Here is a 15,123-nt window from a genome sequence, read left to right as displayed (position 1 = left end):
CACTTCTGAAAAAAATGATCTAAAATGTCATCTCATCACGACACTTCGCTCATCATTTTAATTTAACGCTACTTTGTCCACCGTTTGAATGTTTTTTATTTTTATTTTATTATTTTACATGCAAAACGCTAGACTGTAAACCGTTTATAGTGTAAACGCAACATAGTACCACGTTCTATTTACTTTTTTCAATATTTAAAAAAACACTAGACGAAGATACGCATGGGTCTGAAACGTGACATAAAAAAATATTTTACCTAATTTTCTAAAAATTTAAAAAACGATAAAATACTAGACGAAGGTACGTCGTGGTCTAAACACGACATAAAAATGTTTTACTTCAGTTTTTAAAATTTTAAAAAAGATAAAATGCTAGATAAAGACTGGTTATCACTCAAAACACTGATGCATGTAGCGTTTTTCCACTTGAATTACACTGGCTGGCTACTGTTCTTTTCTCAGCTACTGTAAAATTTTAAATTTTTTCTAAAATACAAAAAGACTCTACGAAATTTTGATAATTACCAAAATTAAACATTATAATGAAATTAACAATAGTAAAACACACATATACATAAAAATGATTAATAAAAATATCCACTTTCAAAAACGTTTCTAGCCAACATTAATACTAAACAAGTCTCAGTAGTAAATGTCTACGAATACAATATAACGTTAATTAAACAACTCATGTTTCCCCTTCGCTGCTTGGAAATCCAACACATTCTTGTACATCGTGGACTTTCTTCTTCCATTATTTTTCTCAACGTCTTTATCATGGGGGAAAGTTAATTACTCGTCGGCCAACGCGCATCTCCTTTGCTCGGAATGGGTTCGAACACACCATTGTAAACCATCGATATATTTTCTGATTTATAGATTTCACTAACCAACGGCTTGTGGCTTACTTCAAATGTGTGCAACAAGCAATCACATGAGAACAAGTGATACGATAAGTTTGTCATTTCTCACAAAGAACACAAATACTCGTGAATCCTAATGGTATGCCTATTACCTCCTTTTTCGTCAACCTTCCATGTGACTACTTTAAACAACAACAAAATTCGATCAAAGACTTTAACACAATGTCCCCTAGCTTGCATAATCGACCGACTTAACATCTTGCTTGCATGATTAGTAAGCACTCGACCTTTAGATAATTCGGTAGCAATTTCCAACCACCATTCATCAAAATATTCAACGGTCTTCAAGAATAATGCTCTAACCAAGGAATTAATCAGCAGCTTTCTACCTTCAAGAAGCGCGTTGTTCCAACTGTTCGCATGATTGGTGATCATTATGCCAAAATGTTTTCCCCCATCATATGTTAAAGACCACTTACTAGTTTATCCTCAAATCATTCCGTCGCCCGGGGCTCCTCAATCAATAATTGATTCCATATAAAATCAAACTTCTTCGTTTGCACATGAGAAGCCAACTTAACTACCCTTTTCTTCAATCCCTTTCTCCTACGTGCACTAGCAAAATTTACAGCCAAGTGTCTAATGCAAAATCTATGGCGGTCAAGGGGCTCACACCATCTTGTCTGTTGTATAGCTGCCATAATCCCAACATGTCTGTCAGAGATGACACAAATCTCATGCCTCATATCTGCCATAAACCTCCTCAATCTATCCATAAATCACTCCCAACTAGACACGTTCTTGGCTTCGATAATAGCAAATGCCAATGGAAAAATATGACTGAAACCATCCACTGTCGTGGCACTCAATAGTACACCGGGATATGGATCATAAAGGTGATCCCCATCTATAAGCATGACAGGGATATAATGCTCAAATTCATCAATGCATAGCCTGGAAGCCCAGAAAAACCTCTTGAATGTTTCTTGATGTTACAAATATAGACACAAATTACTCATTACCTACAAAATATTACAAAAATATGAAAAATTATATAAACATGAATACAATACTTGTACCAAAAAAGTAATACCTCCAAGCTCCCATGATCTTTCATCACATCTTCCTTAAAAAAAGTGAACCAACCTTGGTTCACACATTAAAACATTGCAACATTTCCATCAAAAAGAGGGGTCTTCATATAAGCTTTCCCAAGATCCATGTTTTTGATCCATTGCTAGCTTTTTGGCATCTCTAAACTTATTTCTTCCGGTTGGTAACCAATAACACTTTTCATCATCGTCATCAATACTTTTTCCTTAATTATGGGATCGACTACAATTTGATCCTTAACTAGTTCAAATATATCATGAGATGTCAAATTAGGACGGTCTTGGGTAACAGTGGTGCGCAAACATGTGTATGGTTCCGAAGTTTTCATAATTTGGAATTTCCCAAGTGATTTTTGTAACCTAGCATTTAACTTCCACTCACAACCACTATCCTTATTCTTACAAACCATATTTTAATACACTGAACTTGATCCAATCATCAAAATCTCCAAATGATTTCGAACATGAAACTCTCTAGCCGTATGCATCAACACATCTTTTGAATCAAATATCATCCCATCCCTCAACTCAACTGGCTCCGATGTCTCCTCATGTGTAATCAAGCCGACTCAACGACATCATAAGCATCGAAACCTCTACTATTACTGGTGTCACTACCAATATACATACTACTAGTAGCTTTCCAATCAAAACCCCTACTACTACTGCTGTCGAAAACTCTCAAACTACCTTCCACAAATCTCGAACTAGTTTCAATCAATGGACAAGTTGAAATTTTTCTAAACAAATTTCAACAAAGAAAGGAGGTCCATTTGAAATAATAAGTCCAAACATATCTCAACATCATCATCATTAATACCAAATTTCATATCATTGAAAATTTTCCATCGATGACACAACTTAAAATTATATAAACTCCTATCAATTTTCAATTTAAAAAATAATGCATCACGCAAATTATTAAATTTTATACCAGAATCAAATTTTACTTGCTTAGAAACGAGTTTATCATATACGTAACCCTCTAACTGATTTTGTCGAAAATTACCATCTGTGTAAATCCACGCTATCACCATAACAGATTGTGCCCCCGAACCCAAAGTCATTCCGATTGTTAAAGCTTAAATCAACACCAACAATACGTATTTGAGCTGGTAATTAGGTTTTTAGGTTTAATATTTTCTTCAGCAATTGAGTTTGTATAGAGAAGCAATGTGCATGGTCTGTATATTTCATAGAAAGGTAAAAAATGGTGGTTAATGTAGTGTGATAACCATAATGTTATACGTATGACATTAACTGTATTAATTTAAAAATATAAACAAATACTAAAAAAATAAAAACGTTACTCTTTACATCATTTTGTTCAGTTTTTCTGAAAAATAAAAATGGAGTAAAACTGTAGATTTTTTTCCAACTCACAAATTAAGATCAATTTGCATTATTATAAGACTAGATTTATCAATTCCAACAAGTTCAAACCAAAATATCTTTTCCCATTCCACAAAATCTCTTTCAGGTCTTTAGCAAAACACATAATTATAAACCTAACAAGAAATGAAAATGACATGACATGATAAACCGATTGGTCACGATCATGCGAAATACTGAGCCACTTGCCAAAGTTATCAAATTTGGTGTCATATCAAATATCATAGTCTTGTACCAACCTATGCTAGCAGCCTTAATATTTGAAGCTTCCTCATGTAAAGGAGTAAGTAAACATAAAAACCAATAATCACTATAAAATTCATTCTTTATTTAACTTCCACAATACGAACTGTCGCTTTATTTACAAATTAGTATTCTTCAAAAAAATTGAGTACCCAAGTATGTCATTGTAAAAAGAAATAACACCTAAAAAGATTACTCTACAAAGATTAAATCACAGCTTTTATAATACGACTAATTGGATTGAATGGATGTAATATGTATTGTTAATTTTATTATGTATGTTTACAATTTAGTGTGTATGATTAATGGTTGTTGTGGTTTAAGGTGTTTATTAGAAACGAACTTAATTGCGAGATTGTAGAGGTAGTACATTACAACTGCTTTACTAGGAATCGACAGCAGAAAAGAGAATTACCGCGTATTCTAATTAGTTAAATTTTCACATAATAACATTTTTAAAGATTCCAAAATCTTATAAACATCTAAATGTTAGCATGTTCTATCTTTGCTTAATTTTTAAATCAATTATATTAGTTCATTATATGTAAACATCTTAATGTTAATTTAATTCTATATAACGTGCATATCTAACAGTAAAATAGCAAGGGACAATCAATTAGATAATCAATAGCAGAAATATACAAATCACACATAATTAAACACTTTAAGCTACACATATCTTCATTTCTTCGCGCACTTCTACCCATCAATCCCACGGTTAGGAGGATTACAAGTTCTCTTTTAACGTCGTTTACCTTGGGAAGGGTAGAAAGCTCCATATTTTCCCAGGACGGTCCTGGGAACTCTGAGAAGACACAACATTCATACCACCATCAGAATCACTGGGAGGTGTAGGTGTAACATGTAGATCAAATAATGCAATAAAAGGATTCCTAGCTAGGCGCTCAGTAGGCCAGTGAGAACGATACAGAGAAGGAGGTTGCTCACTAGAAGGCTGATTGGGAAGAGGTAGCATAATGGAAGGCACCTCGATATGAGGCTGCTCCATATGAGGCTCGGGAGTAGGTGTCAAACCAAGATCAAATGAGGGACCAAATGAATACCTATACACAATAACAGGAGCGTGCCAGACATGACTAGATGACCATGACACATGAATATAAACTGTATCAACGGGTCGTTCAACAGAAGCACGTGTAGGAGGATCTTGGTCCACTCCAAGATCTGTAGCCATAAGATCAGGATGAGCATAAGTAGATGACTTAGACACATCAGAAGGATCAGTATACAATGGTAGACGATCATCTTAAAGGTCTGTAGATATAGGATCATCCTCAACCTGATAACTAACTCGTCTAGCACCACCAGCTAGTGCACCGGCACGTCTACCACGATAGACCAGTTATTGCCTATCCTTCAACTGTTTAGCTCGATGAACATCCACTGGTAACTCATCAAAACCATGTAAGGTGTAATCTCTAACAAAATCACAACACTGGTCAGCAAACTGAGACACATCAGGAAGAACATCCTTTGTCCGTTTAGACATCTGCCTAAACATAAGCGCCTGAAAAATAAAAATAAAAGAAGGGAACACGTGTTACAAGGTTCATGTATGAAATAAATCTACTAAATATATATATATATAATTTATAATAAAATTATGCAAGCATGACAATCTATGCAGTAAACTGAATTAAAAAAAAAAACTTATAATCCGATGATTGAATGCACCCATACGAGATACGAATCTGACGGTCCTCTCAAGATACCAAGGATGGTACTCGGGCGCTGCACTCTCAGCAACAATTGACTCCATCACAAAGCTACGATCCAAACGAAATGCCCACATAGTTGTACTCGCTGCATGTTTTTGAATCCATCTGATCTTGTTATTGCCCCTCAAGTTTGTATTATACTCTATATCCGAGTACACAACATCGGCAGGAATAGTCTACACAAGACCAAACTTTCTAGCGAATCTATCAGGGCAATGAAGCTCCATAATAAAGATATATATCGAAGGCACGCAGTATCACCAAATACACTCACCCGAAAGCAGTAAGCTGGAAGATCGGCAATGACATCAACATAGTAAAGCTTCTATATGAACTGGGATGGTCCAAGCCCATCCAGGAGCGTCCGAGTAACAAGGAGGGTATGACCACTTGTAGTAGTGACCATAAAGCCACCTAGAATCACATCTATCTCATCAACGTCCTTCTTGCTTGCTTTACATAGCTCCCTATACAAATATGCAAGAACTGCAGCCCCCAAGCATAATCTCCACATATGTCTAGGTCACGAAGAAAATACAGAATTATTGGATGGAAGAGACCTCCAAAATGATCGGTAAACAATACACCAATCCTAATATCATTTGCTGATGTATCATGTGGTAGAGTATGTGAACCACATGAAGAAATAAAGGTCAAACACACTCTTGCTCCATTTACGTGGTCTTTCGGATGAGGAGTGCTGCTAAATATATCACCAACATAACTAGACCAACTCATACCAAGGCCTGGGGTGACATCACAAATAACAGCATCACCGTCCACATGAAACCCCAAAAGAACTGGTACATCCTGCAGAGTAATAGTGACCTCTCCCATAGGCAAGTGAAAGGTATGAGTCTTTGGCCACCATCTGCGAAAGCTGATATAAGACTCCAATCAAGCTATAAATATGCCGCCCGAGCTACACCATATAAACCAGTAGCCTGAAGTAAAGGAACCATACTAACATCCAACAAAGGAGGATCATATTGATTATTAGGATTTTTACACCGACAATGCAACATATCACCACCCCCTAACCTCCAAATATTTGAAGATCTATGTGAGTCCTCAAGATGAAGAAGGGTAGTGTTAACAGGTGCCGGATGCACGTCCTGCAAACATATAAATGTACAAGTTAAAATTAATGAATAATATGAAAATGCATTTGAATATTGGTGCATAAAATACGAAACAAGTTAAAAAAACCAAGTAAATAGTCAATGAATGTGCTATAATCTAGAAATTAAATGTTTGATTTTGTATACTATTAAGACATAATCTACATTCTAGTGCTTGTAATCATTTATCTATGGCTTACATTTTTGTGGGTTAGTTATTTTACTTTGCATAATTTAGTTCAGAAGCAATGATTTTGAATATTAAGTTCTGATATGTAATTAAATTAACTAAATCCAGATTTAAGTTTGGCACTCAATGGTCTAGGCTTTGTCTTGAAGTAGCGCATCAGTATCAGTTTATGGCGGTGGACAAATACTGTTATTCACTAACAATCAACTAGGTTAATTTGTAGAAAGGGGTTGAATATAAATTCAAATTTTCAAGTTAATTTGTGCATGGAAAAGAAAATATGAACACAGATGTTTATAAATTCAGGTGGGTTATTTTTTGACTTGCCACCTGAGATTTATTTCAAAGAAATAATATCTTATAATTACAAATGTAATCTCACGGCTTTAGTTTTCAGTGTTTCACTCAGAGGAGGATATCTCTATAAAGCTCTGAAAATGAAGAACCTATTTCTTAAGTGAAACACTACTACTACTTGGTTTATATATCACCAAATTATAAAGCTTGCTAGACTAAACATATTGTAGTCTTCGAGGTCCATTAAGGTTGCTTCTTCATTCTATTTCCCGTGATGCTTGACAAATGAATATAGATATTATCTTGATATACAGCATTGAATATCTCTCCAAATTGCCATGCACAGAAATGAAATGTTTCTTCTTCTTTAGAATCCAAGATCACATGCAAAGTTTGTATTGGCTACTCATCTTATTTTCTGAGATACCTATCGGCCCATATGTTGTGACAGTCCTAGGTTTTGACCACTGTCATGTCACTATCAGTAGCTATAATTTGCATTAGCCATTGATAGCTGTTAGCCGTAGAACTCCTTAGCCATTGGAGGTCATTCCGCTACAGCTTCCCCTAACCATTAATAGTCACTTGATTAGCAGTTGATATGCTGATGTATATAGTGGTTGATGCTTCTCTTCATTTAGCAGTCAAAGATTCACATCACTTAATCTGAATTACATGGCATTGAATATTTACACTTAGCCTTCCTATTTTAGATTATCCATTGAGTGCATGAAGTCTGAATGAATAATTGCATTACCACATGTTTATTGAAATCTGAGACAAGATGTTACAATGACCACATCATTTGATGGGCTACTCCTCCAATTGATATCCCTTAGGAAGGTTAGCAGTTGGAGGTTACATTTCGTCTTAACATAATTATGCAAATGTAGTTTTATTTATCATCAAAATTTAGGCTTAATTCTTAACAATCTCCCCCAATTTATTACTGATAGAATAACAACCATAAATTGTACCCTTTATGATAACAAAACACATCATGATAAATTAAGAATTAGGTGTGCATAATTGTGCTATGTTAAGCTGCTAAAAATGAAATGTACAAGGAAATAGTTTTGAGGAAAAATGTTATTCTTAAATTTGCTCCTTATATATGAGCATGTATGAACATGTTATCTTTCAAATTTATTTGCAATTTAATATTCCAAAATGTCCTTTTAAGAAAGATCCCTTCATCATTTACTTTGACACGTTAGCTTTCCAGTTAAAACTCTAAAGATCTAGACTTCTGGAAATGGAAGTACAATTTCCAATTTTTGTTAAGTCTAGGCATAGCTCCATGTCAAAGATTGCATATCCTTTATTGATGAACTGAGATGGATGTTGTAAGCTACTACTTTTTTTCTTGTGTTCATGCACTCTATAGAATCATTTCAGAGGTGAAATGTAACTTTCTCAACTTCCTAGATCTTGTTTGGATGAAGCTTGTCTTGGAAAATCAGTCATCTGTATTGGAAAAATATATGATTGAGTTATTTTCCTCAGTCTCCTTCTGTGAAATACAAGATTTGTAATTTTGAAGACTGATTTGTGTAGAGCTTTCTTGTTTCTGATGACCTTCATATCCCTTTTAGAAGATAAGCTTGAAGTACCTTTATTCTCAGGATTGATAGGCCATACATTGGACATAATTGGATCCTCATTGAGTTCAGTGGTAAATGAAACCTACATACTAAACTTTATTTCTTCCTTGCAGTTGTGCTTGTTCTTTTCCTTGGATTTTGTGACTACTTATTGGCTTGCAGTTGCTCTACTGACTTTGTGGCCAGTTTTAACTAGACACTGAATTGTTGATAATTCAATGTTTTTACATTTCTTCAACCTAAGCCGGTTCTTAGCTTTCAAGTGATGGAAAGATCTTCTCTTGATCCAATACTCCCCCTTTGTTGATACACTGTTATCCTTTTAGTGAATTCTCGATGTCCCTTATTTCTTCTTTTCAGAAGAGATTTTCATAAAAGACTTATATAGTTGTTTTTAGCTCCCCTCAGCTAGAGAATTCTTGCTCTCCCTTAGTTGAAAAAGTCACTACTAGAAATAGTGCCTACGACATCACCCCTTTAACATCGGTTAGAAATGTCACCGATGGTAAAAGCAGTTTTAACACCGGTCGCTTCAAAACTGATATTTAAGGTGTTGTAAGACATTAGTATCTTAACCAACCGACGTCTATAATCATTTTTTTAAAAAAATGCCCGCTTCCCCCCGTTAATACACCAAAAAATTCCCCCCTTTACCCAAAATTTTATTCTCAGTTTTCCCCCCTTAACCAAAACCATTCCCCCCCTCTCTCTCATTCTTTCTTCTCTCTCTATCATTCTCTCTTCTCTCTCATTGTCTCGTCTCTCTTCTCTATCACTGTCTCTCTTCTCACTCACTCTCTCTAACCTAAAACCCTATTTTGTACAAACCTATTTATATGAATTAAACTCGATTAATTCATAAATCAAGCTCGATTGGTGCTGAAGAGCCTTGAAAGAAGTCTAGACTACTCGATTAGTGTGAGAAAAGTATGTTTCTTTCGAATTTATTTTCAAATTTTATGTTTTGATTTTAATCGAGTTTGTTTACAGGTCAGTCTCTGGAGCTTTGTTAATCTTGAAGTTGGGTTTGCTCGATTAGGTAAGATTTTACTAAAATTGTACATGCATGTGTATGTTTTGTTACTTTAATAGATGCATGTGTATATATAAGTTGGGTTTGCTCTGTTTAATTATGAAACAAATTGTATATATTGCTTCTGCCTCTCTGTTTATTCCTCCCTGTTCTTGTTTAATTTTAGGAACCTTTTTTGTTTTTGAAGTATAATTGTAACAAATGTTTAATCATGTAAACTTGTGTATATATTAAACGAAACGTTTAATATATACATGTGCAAACTCATCTATTAAAATTTTAATCGTTTAATGTATATGTGTAAACATGTGTATATATACGAATGCCTCCGCTTCTCCATGGAATGTATGTGATGCATACGTTATGAGTATTGTATAAAAGTTGCAATGATATGTTAATTATAATCCTATATAAGTAAACAACTATGTGTTACTTCTTAATGTTTGAAATAACAAATAGTAGGTTGCTAGGTTTCTGTTTGTCTTACAAATATATGGATAAATCGTGGATTTTCAAAGACATGGATCCTTTAGGATATGAGATAGGGGTTGAAAGTTTCTTAATATTTGCAGAAGAAAACTCAAAGGAATCTAAGAACAACCTTTGTCCTTGTGGGCGTTGCATTAATATTAACGTAAAAGTAATACGGGGTCATTTACATGAAAAAGGTTTTAGTTTGGGGTATACTGATTGGGTTTGGCATGGAGAAAGTAGTTCTAAGAGTGTTAGGTCATCTGCCGGTAGTACATTTCTACCTAAGGAGCAAAATGCTCAATTCGAAATTGTTGATGTTTGTGAAGTTGCTTATAATTCGGATGATCATGATTCGTATGGCTTTAATTGGTTTGTAGCCGATGTTGAACAACCTTTGTATAAGGGTAGTGAATGTACAAAGTTAGAGTCAATGTTAAAGCTACATAATTGAAAAGTTAGGATTGGTATTAGCGATAGCTGTGACGGCCTCAACCCCGGGTCAGGAGTTGACGTCACCAAACACAACAAAGCAGAAATATAAACTACAAGATTATTATTATTATATTCTAACACGACCCCAAAGCCAAGATCCGCTCTAAGTTCAAGTATGACTAAAGTTACTCATTATTACAAACCCTTTTATTAAAAGTCTGACACACTAAACTTATTCAGCAACTCATCAGATCGCACATGGTCTGATACAAACCACCTCAGAGCCAGGTACAGAAGGGGTTGAGACTCGATTCTGCCAAGGTCTGAGAGGTCTTCTAGGAAAATGTGATATATATATATATATATATATGTGACAGGTTGCAAGGGTGAGCATATAATCGCTCAACAGTACCAACATATGAATATCAAGGTAAAAATAGTAAAGTAAACAGTTATAGGAACAGAACTATAAATCAACATGAAATCCGTAATCTACAAATCAACTTGAAAAATAGTAAATAAAAGAAACTGGATCTCACTGACTAGCATGCTCTTAATAAAACAACGTAGTTGTGTGCTGTGTAAATACCAGAGTCCAATTTTAGCATGTTATTCACATTTGTTATTCAACTGTATAAATCACTTATTTCCTTACGGAAATCACAAAGCCAAATCAGATACGTAATGGATATGTGAAGACAGCTGATCAGGCTATCAACACCAGACGGCTCCAACTGTCATCCCATACACATGTTCCGGAACTCAGAGACTAGCTAGGTCTCTGACCTGCTGGACTAATCGGTTATGTAATGCGCGCAACCGAGTTAGCCTCTTACGCAACCTCACTAGGCCACCCTGGCCCTATGTATCCCATATCTGATCGTTTTATCCAGTTTTCAAAATATTTGTACCTATCTCATTTTAAAACCATTCATTTAACAGCACACGTAAAACTGGTTCACAAATCATTTTTCATTCGAGATAGGTACCTTTTGAAATTACTTTTCCCCAAAACCGGTTGAAAATAATTATTTATAACTACAGGGGATATGTAACTTAAAACATTCTATTCCACTACGAGAATAAAACAACAGTATATTCATATATGCTGAACCATAAAAGAATGGTCAGGGGTACTTGCCTTGTAATGCTTTACGGTAACCCTAAGTAGTTTTTATGCTGACTTCAGTCCTCGCGAGACTCGACTGGGATCTACAGTAATAGAATACCCTAATTAGTTATTTGGACATGCTTGATATCCTCGAACCTAACAACCCAATCCGATACCCCGACTCGTATACTGTATATACACATAATCACGTAATCAATACTCATAGTAAGGGTAAAACGTTTTATATCTTAAAGTACGCTTCTCATATTTTAAAATAAATTTTAGAAAAAATTTACAGCGACTCATCTATTTATAAGCCTACCCGTCGAAACATAATCGACGTCCAAATTCACATCAATCACAATTCGCAATACAAATCCCAGTACGACTTTCAAAACGACAAATCATTTTCATTTCGAAAAATAGTTTTACGAATTGTTTTATTTATTTAATTAATTTGGGACTCAGGACGTATTATCACGGTCCACCGTTGACTCACCGAAGTTCATCATCAACGGCGTTAAAATTTACGGGTACCCGATAAATTTTGGGTTTCCAACATAAATTCTACCGATTTAATCTCATTATTTCCCACACGAAAAATATGTTTAATTCAAGAAATCAATCAATAAAAGTCCTGCATAAATAAAAAGAATCAGGAAAAATTCAACCACGGCCCAACAGGCCCAACAACAGGAACAGAACAAGCCCAACAGAGAACACAGGAACCACAACCAAACCAACACACGGCCACGTGCCGATGCACACCACACATACTTCACACACACAACATACACAGAGCACACACATACACATGTATATATACATGTATATAATAAGCAAAAACAGAACCCACCGGAATCAAGGCGGCACCACCAGAAAACGCAGCACCCGGCCAAGAAACAAGAAAGGGAAAAATATCGGGGAAGAAGGGAGAAGAACAGAGAGATGGTGAGGGAGAGAGAGAAGAGAGGATTGAGAGAAATCGAGAGAAAGAGAGCGAGAGAGAAGACATAGATCGAGGGAGAGAGACAGTGAACAGAGGTGGGGGTGTATTGTTTTTTTTTCTTTTAACTCTCCTGCAAACACGTGTTAAATAACCTGGATACGTGTCAAATTCTTTTATAAGAATTTGGCACGTGTCCCTGTAATCTCCGGGAGCCGAATTTTATCCCGCAATATGCATTTTATCGAGTAAAGTTGCGGTTAAAAATGAGCCGTAACATTATAAATAAAATGCCAAAATTATTGGAATGTTCAAAAGTTAATAAAATAAAAGTTTTGGAATTAAATACGAATTATTCAAACGCGCTCTATATCCGGATTTTTCAAATTAACGAATAAACGTGCGGGTGAAATTAATCCCAAAAATTTTCTAAATAATTTTAAAATTCTCATAATATTATAAACTTCATAAAATATGAGTTTCATAATTTTTGAAGAATTCTGGAATTAAAATAGATTTTACAATTAACTGCAAACATAAAATTATTTAAAGATAAATAATTAATGAAATATTGATTTCTAAATTTTATAAAATCCCAAAAATAATTATTAAAATTATAAAATCATAAAAACAATTTAAAAGACAATCCAAATATTTATGAAAATAAATCTGCAAGTGAAAACAAATCAATACAACTCAATAATTAATTACGCAAATATCCCATGCACACCAATAAATCACACATAAATAATAACTCCGCTTTACTCATAGTTGTGGGAGACCACGAGCCCCAGGATTCTCAAACAACACCCAGCTGCCAAAACCAATACACATACTTTATATATAATTATTCAACAATTACACTTTTAAATAATACAGAAATATATGAGTCGTTATTATAGCACCTTCACTGATCTTCTCACTTCTGTTGGTTCTTTTCTTCCTCAAGATCATGTGTTACCGGTTAATGCGTATGAAGCAAAGAAAACCTTATCTGACTTGGGCCTCGAGTACATTAAATTTCATGCATGTCCAAACAATTGTATACTCTACAGGGGTATAAATCTTAATGCATCTGAATGCCCTAAATGTCGTTTATCTCGCTGGAAGGTTGTGAAAGATGGTACACTTAAGGTAAATAGTCCATCCAAGGTTATATGGTATTTTCTTATCATTCATAGGTTTAAAAGAATGTTTAAATCTCCTGATACCGCTGTACAGTTGATTTGGCATTCCAACGGCGGTCAAATGATGGTCAGATGTGGCATCCGCGGACTCTCTTTTATGGAGGAATATTGATTATCGGTGGCCTTTATTTGCTAGTGATCTAAGAAACCTTTGATTAGCTTTAGGAGCAGATGGTATAAGCCCGTTTAATAATGGTCTAAGCAATGGGTACAGTTGCTGGCCGGTAGTATTCGTAGCTTATAATCTTCCTCCATGATTATGCATGAAGAGGAAGATTATAATGTTATCAATATTAATTCCTGGTCCACACGAGCCGGGAAATGATATTGACGTATACTTAGAGCCGTTGATTGATGATTTGAAGAAGCTTTGGGTAGAAGGTGAACCAAATGTCTATGACGCTTATAGTAAATCCTATTTTACTTTAAAAGCGGTTTTGATGTGGACCATAAATGACTTTCCAGGATATGCAAATTTGTTCGATTGTGTTAATAAGTGTAATATCCGGGACATAGCGTGTAATTATTTTATCGATAAATGATTATTATGTGATTATTATGTGATTTTTGGTGAATTAATTGACGATTGGTGTTTTTATGTGGATGTTGATATGTGGTAAAGTATAAGTATGTTAATTTTATTATGACCAGAATAAAATATAGATAATTAAGGTATTTTCTGGTAATTTTTGGACTGTTATATGATTTTATATTGATTTATGAATTGATTAATTATTTTCTGAATAATTACAAAATTATTTTATAAAGCCTGGAATTGTCCAACTTCAACCGTTTTTTGAGTTTTTACAACCGGAAACTCTTCCGAAAACTCCTTTCTAACCTAATCTGGTAATTCCGGACATTTTCCGTGTTTTGACTTTTTTGATCCGGATTAAGGTTTGACCCGTGCGCAGCCCGACGCAAGATTTTCGATACGATAATCATTTCGATAAAGCAACAAAACCCGTATTCTTAAAAGACGGGATAATATTACATTATTTTCGTATAAAGTGTTTTTTCAGAAGCCCGATTTGGATAATTATCCAATACGGGTATCAAGTCGGATCGTTTTCGCAGTTACTTAGCGGCTAAGTAACTAATTTATCGATCCAATACGATCCAACACGATCCAATATTCCATAAATATATATAACCCTTTTATTATTTCATTTTATTCGTATAATCATAATCAGTCAGTAAAATTTCGTAAAATACAGAGAAAACGTCGAATTCATGTCGCGTTCTTGATAATCAAACCTGCGAACGAGGGCGTTATCGAACTCCGATTCGGGCGTGCCATATATCTAATCGAAGCTCTCGAAAAGTACTTTCAAATTCAATCATCCGTTTTTATGCAGGAATCAAGGTATTTTGCTTAT

The sequence above is a fragment of the Apium graveolens genome, chromosome 10, assembly GCF_009905375.1.
Source record: "Apium graveolens cultivar Ventura chromosome 10, ASM990537v1, whole genome shotgun sequence".
In the NCBI taxonomy this organism is placed as follows: Eukaryota; Viridiplantae; Streptophyta; class Magnoliopsida; order Apiales; family Apiaceae; genus Apium; species Apium graveolens.
Note: the sequence above shows the minus strand (reverse complement) of the source record.